This window comes from Spermophilus citellus, assembly GCF_964194105.1.
Source record: "Spermophilus citellus genome assembly, chromosome: 5".
NCBI lineage: Eukaryota > Metazoa > Chordata > Mammalia > Rodentia > Sciuridae > Spermophilus > Spermophilus citellus.
The window spans coordinates 172204007-172222892 of NC_138186.1; the positions used below are offsets into that span (position 1 = coordinate 172204007).

At 53.0% G+C, this 18886-nt stretch overlaps 1 protein-coding gene across 4 annotated transcripts in view; it reads right to left on the reverse strand.

Moving 5' to 3' along the window:
• Positions 1-18886, reverse strand: part of RPS6KA2 (ribosomal protein S6 kinase A2) — a gene marked incomplete at its 5' end in the record, with an annotated part of 317911 nt that overhangs the window by 91628 nt on the left and 207397 nt on the right. The window lies entirely within an intron of this gene.

Genomic DNA, 18886 nt, shown 5'->3' on the forward strand with positions numbered 1-18886 from the left:
ACCAAACTGCACCAACCCTGCTGGGTGCTCGCATGAAAGGACGTCTGTCCTGCTGGGGCAGGTCCGGGGCCTGCTAGGGCGGCATGATGGGCATGAACTCGGTGCGCACCACTTCCCCAGGCTCTCAGGACAGGCCCCAGCCAGTGCTCCTCGCCAAGCATGCCTCCTTTCCCAGCAGCCCAAAGCCAGCCGCCCGTGCCCTGGCCTGCCTGCCTGCCCCACACACTGCTGGCTGGACAGACAATGTCTCTTGGGAAGGGGGCACACTCTGGTCAAAAGGCACGGAGGCCTTGTTCATGGGCATGGAGGGAATGGCTGGGCAGAATTCCCGCAGTCCTCCTCCAGCCGGACTCTAGTGGAGGTACCATCTGGTCTCAGAGTTTCCCTGTCACCCAGGTTGAAAGGAGGGAAATCAGATTGTGTTTCCTTGTGTGTCTGTGTGTCTTCAAAAGGCTTTAATAAAGTATTAGGCCTCTAGTAAAGTACTAGGCTTGTGGCAAAGGCTACAGACGACCCACAGAGACAGCAGAGTACCTCGCAAGGAGGCCAGCTGTTCCCAGCAATATCAAGAGGTCAGAATAAGACCTGGAATGCTCGCCCCACCGCAGACTCCTTCTTGGCGAGTCCTCCCTGTCCTCGGGTCTGGTAATTGTCTTCACAGTGTCTTACCCAGGTCACTGAAGGGACGGACCTGCCACGGCAGTGTCCTACCCCAGCTCACTGTGGGGACAGACCTGCACGGCAGTGTCTTACCCCAGGTCACTGCAGGGACAGACCTGCACGGCAGTGTCTTACCCCAGGTCACTGTAGGGACGGACCTGCCATGGCAGTGTCCTACCCCAGCTCACTGTGGGGACAGACCTGCACGGCAGTGTCTTACCCAGGTCACTGTAGGGACGGACCTGCCACGGCAGTGTCCTACCCCAGCTCACTGTAGGGACCTGCCACGGCAGTGTCTTACCCCAGGTCACTGTAGGGACGGACCTGCCACGGCAGTGTCTTACCCAGGTCACTGTAGGGACGGACCTGCCACGGCAGTGTCCTACCCCAGCTCACTGTAGGGACGGACCTGCCACGGCAGTGTCTTACCCCAGGTCACTGTAGGGACGGACCTGCCACGGCAGTGTCTTACCCAGGTCACTGTAGGGACGGACCTGCCACGGCAGTGTCTTACCCCAGGTCACTGTAGGGACAGACCTGCACGGCAGTGTCCTACCCCAGCTCACTGTGGGGACAGACCTGCACGGCAGGTTCCGGGGTTCTCCAGGGAAGCAGCAGGCAGCAGAGAGGCCGAGGCAGATGCAGCGCAGGAAGGCTCACCTGTACCGAGGCGCCAAGGTCTGTAGGTGGCGAGTGGAAGGGCCGGCCGAGCCTGTGCTTCAGACCTCGCCCAGCTCTGCAGCCAGGCAGGGAGTCCCCCCACCTGCTGGCCTTCTGTTCTAATCAGGCCTTCCACTAGCTTGGCAAGACCCGCCAGCTGAGAACCATCTCACCTACTCAGTTACATAGTGAAACACCAAACCCACCCAAGACACCCGACAGACACCCCGGGATAACGTCTGGCAAAGCACCTGGGTGTCCCACGGCCCAACCAATTGGATACACTAAATTCACCTGCATCACAAATGAACTGGGACGTGTGTGTGAGTGACAGCACTTAGGGCCCTGTTAAAGGATGGGGATGCTGGGGACGTGTGGGGCTGGTGTCCAAGCTCTTAATGGATGGCTGCTGTGCCTGGGAGTCGAAACGTGCCTGAAACGTCACTAGTAGCTGCTCAGCACCATTAAAAGAAAGGCTGTCCAAGAGAGGGGGTGACTTTGAAGAAGAGGTGTACCAGAGACCTCTGGGGAAGCCCCGGGGCCAGGAGGCCCATGGTCACGGGTCTTCATGAACAATGGCCTGCAACCCTTGGTGCACAGACCTGTGTGTGTGCCCTCCCTGAGCCAAGTGCCACCGCCGATGAGGAGACGTGGAGCCTGTGTGAGGCAGAACCCCTGGCAGACCGTCCCATGGAGCTTCAGAGGGGGGGAGGTGACAAGGGAAAGGGCTGTGCCTTCGCCTTGGTTGGGCTGCCAAACAAGTTCTGCCCTTAAAATAAAGGCTTGTGGATGCCTGGATTTCAAATCTCCCGACACGCCACCTCACCGTGAGGGCTGGGAGAGGAGGGCCCTGCCACTGGGCCATGATGTGCCCTGCAGGACCATACCACTATGTAGCAGGCAGCCGGGGGTGGGGACGAGCTCCTCAAGGTCCTGTGCGAACTCAGGCAGGTGACTTAGGAAACATCAAGGGTAGGAACTTGTGGCATCAATTTTACTGGCGCCATCTCACTTTTCAAATTGAAGGTTCCTTCAAACACTTTCTGAACCCCAGACTCGTCACATCAGAGCAGATGAGAATAAGCAGGAACCCTCTGGTAAGGGAAGAGGAACTGTTCACGTCCCTGTGATGAACACACCACGGGTCAAGACACACCACTAGAGGACGTCACTGCTGGGTTCAGACCCTTGTATGAGTAAAAAGGTGAGCATGGCCCCTGCAGGTGACCAGAAAGAGACCTGGGTTCTACAGGAACTAGCACACACCACGGTGTTGAGGAGGAACTGGGAAAAGATGCAAGCTTACAGAGAGGCCAGCCACAGGGACTTCCTCGACAGCTGTGCTGGAGGACCACGGAGAGTCACTTAGGAGACTTCTGCTCGGCTGAGTCAGGTGGGCACCGGGCACATCAGTCTCCAGTGGCCCCAGGGAACTGCTGTAGCAGACACACCTGCACCTCTACGGTCACCTCCAGAGGACAAGGCCTAGAGAGAAGATGGCGTGTGACACGGTGGGGGGGACTGAGTTCCAAGAGCCTGGGCTGGAGCCCTACTTCAGTGGGTTTCAATGAAAACAACAGACTGCTACTTCCAAGAGCAACTGTCCTGGTATTTCTCTCAAGATCCTAACAAGTACCTTACAATACGATAAATCATAGCCAAACACAAGGGAGGCAGAGGAGACAGAGGATCACTCCAGGGAGAGGCCGAGTCCACACAGGACTTGAAACAGGTTGTCAGAGTTCAGGAGGACTGGTCTTGACCAGAACGTGCTCACAGGGCATCCCAGGGCATCTCGGGAAATTCGTTCAGTTGCAGAGCAAAAGGTGCTCTGAGCTGACACTGAGAGGCCACTCTAAGCCCTATAATGTGCTGATATTAAGAGGCCACGCTAAGCCCTGTAGCGTGCTGACACTGAGAGGCCACGCTAAGCCCTGTAACATGCACTTTGCATCCCAGGCAGGAAGGAGCTTCCTAAGTACCTGTGGGGATACTTCTGTACCTGCCTCATGGAGGCATGCCCAGACTGGCAGCTGGTGTTGACAAGCAGGCCTGACCTGTCACTTAAATTACCGCTAGTATTACCTGTGCGTACATCCATATCCTCACCCACATGTCCTCATGTGCATGTAGGTACAGCATGCACAACCAAGGAACCCAACAAGTCTCTCTCTCTACTCTGTTGAAAGAAAGACAAGAAGTTACAATTCCTGACCTGAAGGTGTTCAGGGCTCTGGGGAGGCAAACAGGTACACAAATACTCAGCTAAAATGGCAACTGCCAATAGACACACCTTGAGTCACTCGGGAGCCTGGCTCCAGATGGGGCACTAAAAGACAAGGCCTCTCTGCCTCCAGGCCCAGCCTAGTGGAGGCAGACCATCACCTATGGCATCAGAGCCTCTCAGGAAAGAGCCTCGGGAAGGGCTTGTTCAGGTGCTGGAAGTCTCGCCAGGACGGCCTTGTGGAACCCACACTCCTGCTAGCAGGGTTGAGGACAACTGTGTGAGGAGACCTCTGAGTTGAGCCCAGTAGGTCACAAGAGACTTCAGAAGCTGCAATGGGCTGGGTGGCACCTGGGATGTGCCCAGCAGAACTGCAATGCCAAGGCCTGGCATGGGGAATGGACTTAGCAGCGGGGATCCTGGTGGACCTAGAAGGCTCTGGGAGTGGCATGGTAAGACCAAGGGACAGAAAGGCAGCATGGAAGTGCCTGGCGGAGTCCTGAGGCCGAGCTCAGCAGACACACTCTATTCTAGCGTTTTGGCTCTGGTGTCTCCTGGGAGGAGAAAGAACGCACAGCAGGTCCAGGAACCTGGTGTGGGATCGCCAGAGGGTGCAGTCCACTCTGCAGGCGAGAGGAGGGACATCTGATGGGCAGCCTGGTGACTCCAGATGGGGGTGGGGCTGGAGCACCAGCCTCTCTGTCCCTGCTTCCCCTTAGAGTCCCTTTTCCTGCTTTTCTTCCCAAGCCCCCGGGGTCCTGTCTTCTGTGGGATGCCTTCTCCTGCAATGATGCCTGCCCTGGACTCCCAGCCCTGGGGCGCTTGGCCCTAGCTCCTGCCCCAGGCCAGTGGCTTCCTGGTCCTTAAAATTTGCTCCCAGCCTGGCCCTCCCCACACAGGGGTCCTGACCCTCTGGGAGAGGTACTAAGACCCCCACCCAGGCCAGGCCTCTTGGGCTGAGTGTCTGAGGAAGGGATGGTGCCATTTAAACCATCCAGCAACGTGATGGGCAGACCCCGCTTTGGCGGGCTGGACCTTTATCATTTCTTATGTGAGATGATTTTGTTGTTTGTTCTTGCAGGGCTAGGAATGGGACCCAGGGTCTCACATGCTGGGCTAGGGCTCCATTACTAAGCCACCCCCATCCCTATTCTTTTCATATTTATAATACCTCTTATAATATGGTTTCCATGGAAGAAAAGGGTTTTTTGTACTGACACCCAGTGTACAAACAAACTTGATCGACCTGTGAATCATAAGGTTTGAACACACAGGTGGAGGTGGGAGAGAGGAAAGACCACCCCTTTTGCTTTCCAGAAGGAAAGACAACAAACTTTCTGATGAATTTTTAGGGCCTTGTTCCGATCTCTCCCTGGCACCAGCATTTTTGATCTGGCCTGCTCTGAGTACTCCTTGCTGGGGCATCCTCATTCCCAGAAGGTAAGCCAGCCATCTTCTGACATGCTGAGGACAAAGCCGAGGGAAGGAGACAGCCCTGGTAAGTCCCCCTGAGATCTTCCTCCAGGAAGACCCCTGGCAGGGCCTCCCCAGGCCGGGGCAGCCCCCGTAGGTTGTTAGGGGGCAACAGATCTGGGTCCACAGACCCTGCCTTGGGGAGAGTGGAGGGCTTCAGGGCACAGTTCCCCTTTGCACAGCTGAGCAGTCCTACGGGGCCCCAAGACTCTGCTCGGAGACACCACCTTGACCACCCTCGAGGAGGCCACGGGCCCTGCCAGGAAGTGGGAGAGGCAGTTCAAAGCCATCCCGCCCTTGCCTACTGAATCTGCCCAGAGTCCTCGAGTGCCAGCTGAGCCCCCAGAACCTCCGTCCTTCCCCATCTGGATGGGGTACGGCCACTACATTCAACGAGGTCAGTTCTGGTTCCTCTTAAAGCCTCCTTAAGCAAACCTCTAATGTTAAAAAGAGAACAGAAAACGAGTCTTCTACAGAACTCTTACTAACAGCACCTTTGTGTCCTCAGGTACAGAGCAGTCGTAAACAATGGAGGCGTGCTAGAGAGACACCAGCTTTAGTCTGAAGCTAAAATCAGCCTAAGCCGGGAATCTGTGTTAACAGTTAGCATGCGCCTCATAAAAGGTGAAGGACCCCAAGACGGGTCCCGCAGCCCGGTGTGAAGAGAGCAGGTTTAGAAGACATGGGCTGCCACCTGCTAGGGACTCACTGGCTCCCAGCACCTGGCATCCCCCTTGCCCTCCCAAATAATTTAGTTCACAGGCAAGTCCAGATCAGCAAGCCCACCTGGAGAGGCTCGCTGTTCGGCTGAGAGACCGGGGAGTGGCAACCACAAGAACTGGCTTCCAGGCTGTGCATCTGCCTCTTTCCCAGTGTCCCTCAGGAGGCCCCAGACACCGTTCCCATCAGTCCCAGGATCCACAGGCCTGTGCTATAAGCAGAAGGCCCCTCTCCCTGGTCCTGTCTGCAAGGCTCCCGTGGATGAGCACAGGCTTGCCACCCCTGGACGCTGAGCTCCCCATGCCAAAGAATGACCGCCCCACACCCCAGTCCTCCTGCCACGAATGCTCACTTGCAGCCACATGGAAACCCCCACTGTGCCAGGGCCTCCCTGCAGACGCAGCCAGCCCAGCAATGCCACAGGCCAACACCAGTGCTCAGCACAATTCAGGACGGGGGCAGGCAGCCCACAGATAGCCAGGCCGAAGCACCTCTCAGCAAAGAACCTGGAGGCCCATGTGCTCTGGCTGGATGAATGTTGCCCTCAGAACCCCACAAGGAGCCGGAGGTCCCCACAGACTACTTCAGGACACAAGAGGCCTGGGGCCACAGAGAGCAGCTGCAGGCAGGGGCATCAGCAGGATGGACATTTCCAACACCACAAAGTGCTCTGTCTTCACGTAAGACCGCCAGGAGACCCGGCGACTTTCTCAGGAGACACTAGCACTTGGGACACAGTGTTGAGAAAGGATGGGAGGGTGTCCTATCACTCTATACCCGCACTGTGGGGCTGACCCTCAGGCTGACTCTGAGGTCTGCGTGCCAGGCCTTGTCATGTTGTTGAGGCAATTTCCCTTTTACGACTGGACCACACTGGGGAAGCCTGTAATGGTGTCACGTCCAGACATCCTTGGGAAAGTGCTCCGGGTCACTTGCTGGCATCCCCATAAGGACCAGTCACAGTGTGGGCACTGTTGGGCACAGTCACAGGGCTTACTTCCTTGTGGGCCCTGTGTCCACACTGCTAGCCAAAGACCAAAGGGAGCCGTCCCTGGTCACCTGGGCAGCTCCACTGTTGGAGCCACAGGCTCTGTTCCCAGATATAGCCACGGTTCTATCTAGATGACCCCGAAGCCAGCCCCATGGCTGCTGTGGGTGGCAGGGCGGGAGAGTGCCTTCCCCTGAGCTCAGTGCCACTTCCTGCCCTCACTCATGCCCAGCCTGTCGGGCTCTGACATCTCCTGGCGGTCACCTGGAATCTCACCAAGCCTTTTAGGGGACAGAGCCTGTCCATCCTCAGCCCTGAGGCCTCTCAGCAAGAGCTGCAGCCTCCGTGGAGGGGGCGGGGGATCCCACCAGCTGGCTCCTGCACCCCTGTAGCCAGGCCCAGGTCCCAGGACAGGCTCAGGGCCATGGCCCGGCAGCACTGCAGGTGGTAAGACCACACGCCTCACCCTCCACGCCTGCCACCGTGTGACAGCAGATTCGGCAGAGGGGACTGCTTTAGGGGGCAGAGGCAGATGTTCACTGAGGGAGCCTGTCAGCCCTAGGGGACAAGAACATACTGAAAAGGGCTGCCAGGGAAGGTCACAGGGACCAGAGAATGAGAGTCCAGGCCGAGCTGGCGAGGGAGTTAGGTGGACAGGGTGAAGTAGCCAACAGCGGGCCTCTCTGTCCACAAATGCTAGGCTCCACGGTGCAGGAGCTGAGCAGATGAGGGCCATGTCCCTGGGGCAAAGGGAACCTCCAACGATGACTGGTGGCCACCACGCTCCAGCGCGTCCCTGTCGCTGCCTGCAGCACTGCCCGGCTCCTTCCCAAGCCCCATCCTGACACCATCAAAGCACTCATCCTCCAGACACGTCCCCAGCCATGACAGACTGACAGGGAGGCTGAGGCCAAAGGATTCAGACCTGTGGCTAAAGAGCCAAAGGAAAGCAGCCATGTAAGAGTGACCGCGAGGGCAGAGCAAGACCCGTGGGGGAGCAGGAAAGAAAGGTGATGGCCTTGTTCGGCTTCCTAGGGTCAGATTTAGCCTGAGGACAGAGACATGGACAGATCAACCACAGCTTCCCGGGCTCAGAGTTTATCTGAAGACAGAGATGTGGACAGATCAGTGGTGGCAGATGCCAGTGTGTCACAACACTAGGTTTCTAGGAAGTTACTGACCAGACAGTAGCTGAAGGCAGAGAGGACGTGCAGCCAGTGGACCTGCTCAGCGGATCTGCCTCATGCACGGTTCACTGCATCAAGGAACCGAGCCTGATCAGGAACAAACCACACACTCACCCCCAGTCTGAGCCGGGAAGCCTGCCCAGAGGGATCCTGGCGTCTAGGAGCGCACGGTTTCTCAGGCCAGCAGCAGGTGGGAGGCGGCATCTCTTCCCAGCAATCTGTGATCCTCTGAACTTCTCACGGGTCTGTTAGAAATAATGGCTCAGATCTGTTTCCTTCCTAATCTAGAATCTGCTCACTTATGGAAACGCACACCAGCAGAGCAGAAGGACCTCACGTGTCCGTGTCCACCATTAGGCACGCCTCCTGGGAAGTGGGTCAGCACATCTCAGGGCAGGACACAGGCAGATCACACCTGCCAAGCCCTTCCTACTCTCTAAAACCAAAAGAAGGCAAGGCCTGGATGCTTGTGATAGATATCCTTGAGCATATGATAAAATCACAAGTCCCCCGAGACTCTGTCACAGAATGTCAGGAATCCTGCGCCCAGCCCCAGGAGCCCCAGGACATCCAGGGAGGGCCTCTTCCAAAGGGAGTGGAACATCAAGTACACAGAGGACAAGGACTCCTTGGGGTTGACTCTATCCCAGTGCTTCTGAAACGTTCAAGACTTCAGAGGCCACTGGGCACACACCCAGCACCACGCTGGACCAACTCTGACGAGGTTCCGGGTTACTGGCAACCGTGGCCTAGACTTGAAGCCTCCTCCAACCTTGGCTCCAAGGGTCCTTGACACAATACCATGTGGGAAAGCAAGCTAATGGTACGTGCATTTTGTGCAGAGTATGTGATATTTTAAATCAGAAAACCTGTGTTTCAGTCCGGACCCAGGGCCTTCCTTCTGAGGTTGTGTACAAGTAAGTTTGCTTATTCACCAAGCAATGCATGGGAAAACGCTTACTTCAACAAGACATATAAAGCTTTACATTCTGGACTTGCTAACAGTGAAACTGACTGAGAAAAGGCCTGTAAATAAGCAAGTGTGGGCTTACTCCAGAGGACAGACACAGCTCAGCCTTCGCCGCACCTCCAAGGCCTGGCCTGGGCGCCAGCCCCCAAGCTGAGAAGCCAAGGGCTACGGTTGGGGCTGGCTGGTGCCCTCTGCTCCTCTCCCCAGCCTCTGGCTTCACTGTTTCCTCTGGGAGGAACCCAGGGCTGGGACTCTGCAAGACCAGGGGCTGAGCTGCATGGCTGTCCCCCAGGGTGGGTGGTCTTCTCACATCACCCAGCTCCCTCTGTGCATGTGGATCATTTGTAACAGTGGGTCTCCTTCTTTCTTTTTTTGGTGGGGTGGGGATTTACCAGGGGTTGAACTCAGGGGCACTCGACCCCTGAGCCACGTCTCCAGCCCTATTTTGTATTTTATTTAGAGACAGGGTCTCACTGAGTTGCTCAGTGCCCCACTTTTGCTGAAGCTGGCTTTGAACTCAGGATCCTCATGCCTCAGCCTCCCAACAGTGGGTCTCTTTCTATAGAACCTTCTGGAGAGTTAGGAAAAGACAGGTCCTATTGCCAGGGGCACTTGCCCCCAGTGGCCTCCCTGTGCCTGCCTCCCTGGGGTCTGCTGCTTTGAGCCTCCTCCATCCCACGCTGGACGCCTTCTTTGTGAGGACTTCTCTGTCACTCGGCAGCTCTGCCAACAGAAGTCACACCCTGCACAGCTACATCAACCACCTGCCTCCCACGTCTCTGGGACAGCTCTGGGGACTCATGTCTATTCTGTCACTGTGATCTGGCACAGGAAGGACGGCAATGCTTCTACAAAAAAACAGAAATGAAAGGTCTCCCTGCTCTGGCTCTGTGCTGTTTCCCTGAAAAGCATCACCCCACATCTCCCCACACCCCACAAGGCGCCTGGCAAGAATGGAAACGGAGTCCCATGCGCTGGCCCAGGGGCCAGTCCTGTTCTGCACTTTCAACTGCACTCACACAAGTTGCTTCTGTTTTGTTTTGTTGTTGCTTTGTAAGTCTTAAGTCCTGAGCGAAAGCATTGATGAGACAGTTATCGCTTGAGGGACATCACACGCAGGAAGTGGGGGACGGGGTGACGGCATCAGGTGATCTGGAAGTGCACACATGACTGCCCCAGGCCACAGAGCTCTACTCCCTGTAGGGTGCCCAGCACCCTCACCCACCCCACCCGCTCCCCCCCAAGGCTCCGAGTGTGTCAGAACAGGTGGCTCCATCTCACCAGGGGGCACAGAGGGGTCATTCCACAGGGCTTCTCAAACAGGATGGGACAACTTCTGACAGCTATCACAGCTCCACGTCGGAAGTCAGCGCCCTCAACACACCTTGATTCTTACTTTGTGCATTTCTTCGGCAAAAACAAAAGCAAACTCAAACCCCCGAACTACAGGACTTCCAAAGACGCAGAAAATAACTACTGCTGCTTACCACTCTCAGAAACCCCAAGAAAGGACGCAAGTGCAGAAATAGAAGTAGGAACTACAAACACAGCTCAGGCAGCAAGTGCATAGAGTCCACGTTCTAAGCACATAAGCCAAGTAAAACATCAGACCTAAAATCGAGGGTGCCAAATAACAGGCACAGGTCAATTCCAGCTTATAAATCAAAATCAGCAAGAAGTGAAGTCCACGGGAAACCAGATGACATTCAAAGGAGCAAATATTAAACACGTACCCCTAAATATTTAATACTTAATGTTAAAATGTTAAAATTGACTACTAAAAGGTGTATTGAGAAGCAAAGTAAAACCTGAGACACTGAGGTAGACGTGACCTGCAGAAAGATACGCTGGGGAGACCGCGTGGATTAAAAGTCAGACGACTAACCTGGGTTCGACCTAGGTCAAGGGCCTTCCCCAGGGACTAAACATGACAACAGTCTCCAAACTTCACAAGGAAGTAATAAGAATGGCCCTGAAAATTCTGGAACGTGGAAAGCACTGCCAGGGAAGCTGCAGGCTGAACGCTAAGCTCCAGTGCAGACCTGGGGGTTGGCGCTCAAGCCCAGCTGCCGCAGGAGAGCCGAGGGGCAACGGTGGGCACACTCACTGTAACCAGGCAGGTGCCACTCGGCATCCACCTCCAGGTGACAGGACGCGCCCCAGCACCCCCAGCTGGTTCGATGGAAATGCTCACAGGCACCCAGCACAGAAAACCAGGAAACCAGAGCGAATGTGCCAGAGCTTTCAGAATAGGACAGGACCCCGTGCAAAGGCAGAAAGACGGCTCTGACTACCAGGAGCTCTTCAACAAAATGAAGAGTCAGTGACAAACAAGGCACACCCCTGGAGCCACAGCAAGTGTGTGCAGGGAGGCCCACTGCAGGTGCATGTGAGCCCACTCCCAGGGAGCAGTGGTCAGTGGGAGAACGCAGAGGGAAATTAGATACCTAAGAAATGTGGTTTGTCTTTTGTTTTTTGTTTTGTTTTAGTACCAAGAATTGAACCCAAGGGCGTTTAAGCACTGAGCCACATCCCCATCCCAAACCCTTTTCATTTTTTATTTTGAGACAGAGTCTCACTAAGGCTGGCTTTGAACTTGTGATCCTCCTGCCTCAGCCTCCTAAATCAATGGGATTATAGACATGAACCACCACACCTGGCCTAAGAGATATATTTTTATTTTATTTTTTTTAAAGAGAGAGTGAGAGAGGGAGAGAGAGAGAAAGAGAGAGAGAGAATTTTAATATTTATTTTTTAGTTATCGGCGGACACAACATCTTTGTATGTGGTGCTGAGAATCGAACCCGGGCCGCACGAATGCCAGGCGAGCGCGCTATCACTTGAGCCACATCCCCAGCCCCAGAGATATATTTTTAAAAGCAGTTTCACCAGTAAGCAAATAAATGAGATTAAGTCAATGAGAGGCTCCCCCTGGCCATTCCTACCAATGGAACCAAGGTGCTAAAAATGAAAATATCCAGTGTTTGCCAAACTGAAGTTAGGGATTATTTGCTGGAAATGCCAGTGTAAGCACAGGTTGAACAATCATTTTGGCAAGTAATGTGTCCCCTTTGTGTTAAGAAGCTCAACCTTAAGACTGAGCATGGTGGACAACGCTGTAATCTAGCTACTTATAAGCCTGAGGCAGAAGGATCAAAAGCTCAGGCCAGATTTGACAACTTAGTGAGACCCTGTCTCAAAATTTAAAAAACGAAAAAAGAAAAATGGTGGGGGGTGCTGGGGATGTAACTCGGCAGCGGAGCACTTGCCTGGTAGGTGTAGGTAGTGGGTTCAATCCTCTGTAATGGGGGGAAAAAAGTCTTTGAACAACTGATTTTCCTTTCTGGGTTTCTGGAAAAATCAGAGCTAGGAACAAGGAACAAATATTTACATGTAAGAATGCCATCTCAGAATTATTGATAGTGAGAGACATTAAGGGAAAAAAAAAACCTCTCAAATATCTACATTATTTAAATAAATAAAAGCACATGACAGGCATTACATAAAAAAAATTCACTTATGGTAATATTTGATGATGTGGGAACATACTCAATTTCTTTTTGAGGAACACAAAATTCTATGTTTAGAATTATATTCATTTTATAAAACAAAATTTCCATGTAACCACACATTTAGGAAAGAACAAAAGGATCCCAAGATATCGAATATCTGTGTGAAATACTAGTCTTAAATATCTACATTAAAGATACTTAATATCTTAAAGACATCACATGTCTATTAAATGCCTACTTCTGAATGGTGGGATTTATGAGTCCAGATGTCTTTACAGCTCTCTGACTCAGACACCTGACATGGTGTTTCCCACGTTTTAGTTATAAATAAACACTAATAAGAAGAATAAAACCACTTCAAACTTCCAACATGGACACATGCTGTAATTGAACACTATAAAATAAAATTGTTACAAACCAAGAGTTAAAACAACCTTGACTTAGCTCCACAGGAGATGGCCTCGTCCATTCACTGAAAGAGACATTTGCATTTGTCATACTTCACAGACACAACACACAGGGTGGTGATGGCATGTGGGGCTGGTGACCTGCTTGCTCTTGGGGACGGAAGCACATCTTCAGGGGCCTGAGGATGCTTACCTGCCATTCTTGGTGCTCAGTGCAGGTGGCCTCCTGAAACCAGTCCTGTGGCAGAAACTTGCCAAGGGCTCATGGCCCTTCTGCCTTCCACCTGGTGGCTTGTCTTGGGGACAGAGTTTCCCACGTCCTCTGCACCCTGAGAATCTGCATGTTTGGGTCTCTCGATGGCCCCACTAAGGGAGGACAGAGGGCACTGTGGTTTAGACGTGAGGTGTCTCCTAAAAGCTAAGGGAGTGACAGTACAAGAAGATCTACAGGTCAAGTGGCTGGGTTATGGCAGCCTCAACCTAATGCATTAACCCTCTGCTGGGGATGAACTGGGTGGTGACTGTAGGCAGGCAGGCTGTGTCTGGAGGAGGTGCGTCACTGGGGCATGCCTTTGGGGTACATTTTGTCCTTGGTGAGAGGGCATGGTGCCTCCTGCCAGGTACGAGGTTCTAATCCACTTCCCTCCACCACACTCCTCTGCCATGATGTGAGGTTCCAACCTAGACACAACAAGCTGGGAGCGAAAAGGTCTGGGATTCTGCCATGTTTGGAAAAGAACTGAAGTTAAGTTGTTCCTGATTAATGTGGACTTCAAGGAGGAGGAGATCACATCCTTCATCCTTCATCTGACCCTGCACAGATGCCACTCAGTATGGCCATCAGAAAGGTTTTCCATCCTATAAGCTCAAAATGAAGCCGTCTCTATGCAGTCCCATCGGAGTGCCCGGGCAGTGCCACGGGCTGTGCCCTCACCACCTAGCTGCTGCACCCTCATTCTTCCCAGGCTACTGCTCACAGGAGGACCTGAAACAGGCCCCTGCACAAAGGAAAAGGTGAAATGCAAGCAGCAACATAAGCAGGAAGACAGAAAGCCATGCTAACCTGCCAGGCAGCTTGAAAAGCAGGACTCTGTGAAGCACCAAGTATCCGAGTAGCCGTTATAGCAACAGAACTTGTCTTGCCTTCAATGCAGCAGTCTTGATAAGAGACCAGGAAGGGGGCTGGGGTTGTGGCTCAGCGGTACAGCGCTTGCCTCGCACGTGCGAGACCCTGGGTTCGATCCTCAACATCACATAAAAATAAATAAGTGAAATAAAGGTATTGTGTCCAACTATAACTAAAAAATAAATATTAAAAAAAGAGAGAGAGACCAGGAAGAGGTAGGGGACAGGAGTCCCACTTTTGCCAACAGATAAGAGGGATCCTACTTCATGCCCCAGTGACATGGATATTGCCACCCTCAAAAGCATAAATGAGAACAGCAGGCTCTTTAAACCCGGCTTCTGTCAATCAAAGCTGTTACACAACTTAGGGCCAAAAGGAAGATTTTATGAATGAAACCATGAGGTCAAATATGAGTGACCACTATGATGCATATGATTTCTTTTCTTTTTGTCTTTGCCTTAAAAAGCCAGAAGCCCACCAGCAGGTGAATGGTCTGCCCAGGGAGGAGAGGCTTTTGGAACTCTGCAGAGAAGACCATTTTCAGCAATGGCTTCCGCTTGGGTTCCAGACTTGCCAAATCCAGCAAGAGCAGGCCCCCTCGCTCCTGAGTGAAGGGTGCCACGTCCTGCTTATTTTGTATACTGTGAGAAATGAGGCTTTCCAGAGGAAAGAGGGGCTGCCTTCCACCTTAAATGATAAGTGAATGAGTTTAGTGGTGTTTTTGCTTATTCTTTCTACATCTGAAAGTATTTCAACATTTTCTCACACAAAGCAGGCTGTGTCCCTTTCTTCTGGATGCGCCTTACTTACTACACAGCTCTTCTGGGCTCAGCAATGTCCACCCCAACCGATCTGACGGATCCGGATCCGTTGCCTCTTTAGGCCTAAGAGTCACATAAAGAGAATCACCATCTACTGGCTTGGAAGAATGAGATTTCCAAGTGTAAGAGAGCCATCAAGATATCCAGCAATTCGTTTCAGAGGAGGAAACCGAATTCCAAAGACAGCAGAATGACTGAAGGTCCCGAGCACGACGAGGCCTTCCGGGGCCCAGTGCGGCTCCTGAGCACACCCCTGGAGCCCTGCATCTCTACGCCAAGCCTGGGCCCTCTGTCCTGCTGCCACAAATGCCTGCACTGCTGTCAGATGCTGAATTTACAACAGATCAGCCCTGGGAGGCTGGGGGGTGCTGGTGAGCAGTGCAGCCTCAGAGCAGGGAGACACAGCTGGATCCTGGGGGTGGACAGGCAGGAATCTGACCTAGCTCCAGTTTTTAGGGGCTGTGTAGTCTTGGCAAGCATTCTGTACCTTGGTTCTCGTTTACCTAAAGAGTTTACCTAAAGAAGGGACGAGTGCTTTTGCCCTAGGATTGTCACGTTTAAAATTGCTGATCTATGTATAGGAAAGCAAGCACTTAGAGAATCTTGGCTACTGTTGCAACACAGTTCTCTCCTTAAAACAGGGTAACAACTTTCTGGGATGCTCCCAAGCTAGCTGTCAGGGAATCCCAGCACCTGAGCAGCAAGGGGCTGGCCCTCCCATCAGAGTGCTGGGCCTGGGCTAAGCCAGCACCCCTGAGCTCAGCTATGTGGTTCATCACACGCCTGTGCCACGAGTATGCAGGGGGCAGTGGGGACTGATCCAGGGTTCTTTCAGGATCTGTGCAGAGAGGTCAGGGAGCTAGTTCACTGCATGTGAACTCCAGCCCGGGCTCCACGGCACTCAAGGAGCATCTGCATCACATTCAGTCCTTAGTGGGCAAGCCCAGGTCAGAAGACAAGAGCTGTCAGATGGGAGCAGTGCAGCGCAGCAGCAGGGGTTGTCTGTGGTGGCCTTCTATTTCTGCATTCAGCCTGAGTAATGTCGTAAAACTTAAAAGTTATCACAAAATCCAGGTGGCAATGGACCCAAGAAAGGGTGACTGCTTTCAGAACCGACTCCAGCCACTATGGTAATGGTCCTCAGGCCCTTCCCACTGCAGGCTACCCTGTGTCGGCCTCCAAAGGGAGGGAGCAAACTGGGGGAGAGCAGCCCTCCTCCAGGGTCCTGCAGGCGGCAACTCTGCTATGGCAATGAAGAACACACCGTCACTGCAGGCCGCTTCTATTTAAAGAAAATTTATAAATAAAAATGTTGCCAAGTACCAAATTGTTTTTGGAGTAGATGAACAGTCTGGCCTATGTCATGTGAAATTGGCATATTTAAGACAGAGCCATTGGGAAATGCATGAGTCAGGAGGAGACTGCACAGGCCCTTGACATGTGAGGTCGGTTCACCTGGCCAGCTCCGGGGTGTGTGATGTTGCCAAATGTCACGATTTAACGTTCCCTAACTTTTCCTTTTTCTCAGACCTGAAGATCACACTATTAGAACCTCATTTCTAGATTAAGAATGGGCCTCTCACATAGTGATTTTAAGATTACACAAATAACTCAAATAGCAAACAGTTTGAGAATAGTTTCTGTGCAATCTCAGCCAGAAAGAAGGGATATGTGGCTGGGATGCGTCCCCACTTGTGGCCTCTGGATCTGGGCACGATACCAGCTGAGGGCACTCAGAGTGCTTCCGAGCTTCTCTCCACAACTCACTCCAGTGTCCAGCTCAGTTGCCCTGTCTCAGAGGGCCCCAAGCCCCATGGGGTCCAGCCCCTCCACTCTGGTGACCAACTAACTGCATCTTCTCCAGGCACCCTCCGAATGGCGGAGACCAGATGACTCGGGGCTGGCCAGAAAGTAGGCATGTAGGGGTCCTGCTGCTTTGGGCTTGGGCGGCACAGCATCCCCCGTGGGAGCCCATGGCAGAGGAGGCTGCTCACTTCCTGGTGGCCTGGAAACGAAGGCAGACAGGAAATGCTGGGGGTCCTAACAGCCCCTACATGGGCACACCTGGGCCCAACTTCCTCCCACTAGGTCCCCTCCTCAAGGTTCCACCAGCTCCCAAGAGTGACACAGCCTGGCAACCAAGCCTTCCAGCACCTTGGGGGACATCCTAAGTCTGAACCACAGCCAGGGTCTGTGCAAGGACTGCTGTCGTGAGTCCAATTTCTAGAGCAAGAAAAAACCAGCCCCCAGAAACCCAAGGCTGGACGCTCTCCCTGATTTGTGGATGCTGACCCAAAATGAGGGGGTAGGGAGGGGAACGATTGGAGACCAAGGGAAGGGGCAGGGAGTAGGAAGGACAGTAGCATTAACCGGACCTGACTTTCCTGCCTGTGTTGGAATACCGACCGGGTACCTCCACAGGGTGCCCAACCACACAGGGGGTCCTAATAGACTAAGTTATACTCTGTGTGTGCACAATTTGCCAAAATACACTCTACTGTCATGTGACTAAAAAGAACAAATGAAGAAAATGAAGAAAAAACAAAGAATAGAAAACCTTTTGAATATAAGAGCTTCAAAATATTCCAGTGTACTGAGTCGGTTTTAAAGCTTAAATATTTTTGCATTTAATATGAATAATTTGAAGATTTAAGAAAAATCATTCATTATTTTTTTATCCCCCATCCTTTTCCCAACTTTAAAATTCATTCATTCACCTTGTCTTACTTGGGTTGTTGATTACTTTTATTCATAATAAATTCATTTGGAGAAACAGAATTATAAATACAAATTGAACCTAGAAAAACAAAATAATTGTTCCAACATCAAATCTAATTGATACTGCAATTTAGTAAGTTTTATTCTACATGTTTTTCAAAGTATCATATTACACATAATAAGTTGCAAGCAACTATGGAATTGCCATCTGTGGGCCTGTAGTGTGAATGGGCGCTTGCCCAGAGGGCACACCCTGTCCTCATCTCTGGGCACACCAGCCACCCCAGGGACCGTGCATGTGGCACCCAACGGGTTTGTGCTGGAGGAAGCTCCGTCACCAGTGCATCAAGGCATCGTCACTCCTGACCAGAGAAGAGGACACACTGCACTCCGCCCACGGGCCTTACTGACTCAGCATCTCACCAAGCTCCTGCACTACGTTAGGAGCACAGGCTGGAGAGCCACGGGGAGGAAGCGGTCCTCCAGGACTGAGTGTGCCGCCGTGGCTTCCTGGCTGTGGGTGGGTGTGGCAGGGCCTGTGACGGTCAAGTGGACACCAGCTCCTTACTGCCCAGTGGTTAGGAAGGTGCATCCGCCCAGGAGCCCAGCCTCCCGAGACTCTGCAGCCTCCTTCTGTGGGGGCAGTGGGTGTTGCTGAGGAGGCTGGCGGGGGCGGGGTGTTGTGCAGTCAGGACTATGGTGAGCCAAGAGCCAGTCTGCGCAAGAGGAAGGTGCAACGGCACTTGGTCCCCACATTTTTCTACAGCACTTGCCTCCACAGGTCTGCCTCATGGTAATAAAGCACAGCGCGAACCACTGGGCTGCGTTTTTGCGTTTTCAGTGATGCCATCATCCACGGTGACAGCAGCACTCTCCTTAAGATGCAGGTGCACATCCAGAGCCCCACCAGGCAGGCAATGGAGCAAGGTCACACACGCGCCTTGGCACTTTCTGGTCTGCTTAGTCTGCTCCAGGTGACAAAACACCCACCTGGCGGTCAGCGGATGCCCACTGCTCATGGCTCTGCAGGCTGGAGGTCCCACTGAAGCCAGCGAGGGCTGGCTTCTGGCTTGCAGGTGGCTGCCTTCTGTGGCGTCCTCCCACAGAGAGAGGCAGCCCTAGCTTCCTCTTCTCAGAAGGACATTAATCCCCGTGAGTGAGGATCCCGCCCTGGTGAACTCACTTACCTTTAATTCTTTCCCCCAAAGCCCATCTAAATACTGTCACACAGGTTAGGCCGTCAACAGTGACCTCTCGAGTCGGGGAGGCACAGCTGAGACCACAGCCCCGGACCTCCTATTTGTAGCAACCCATGACTCAGTAGAGAGAGGGACAGTGTAAGAGCCAATGAGAGGCATATTTTAAACACATCTTATGGCTGCATTAGACCCCTTGGGCTATGAGGTCACCTTGGTGGATG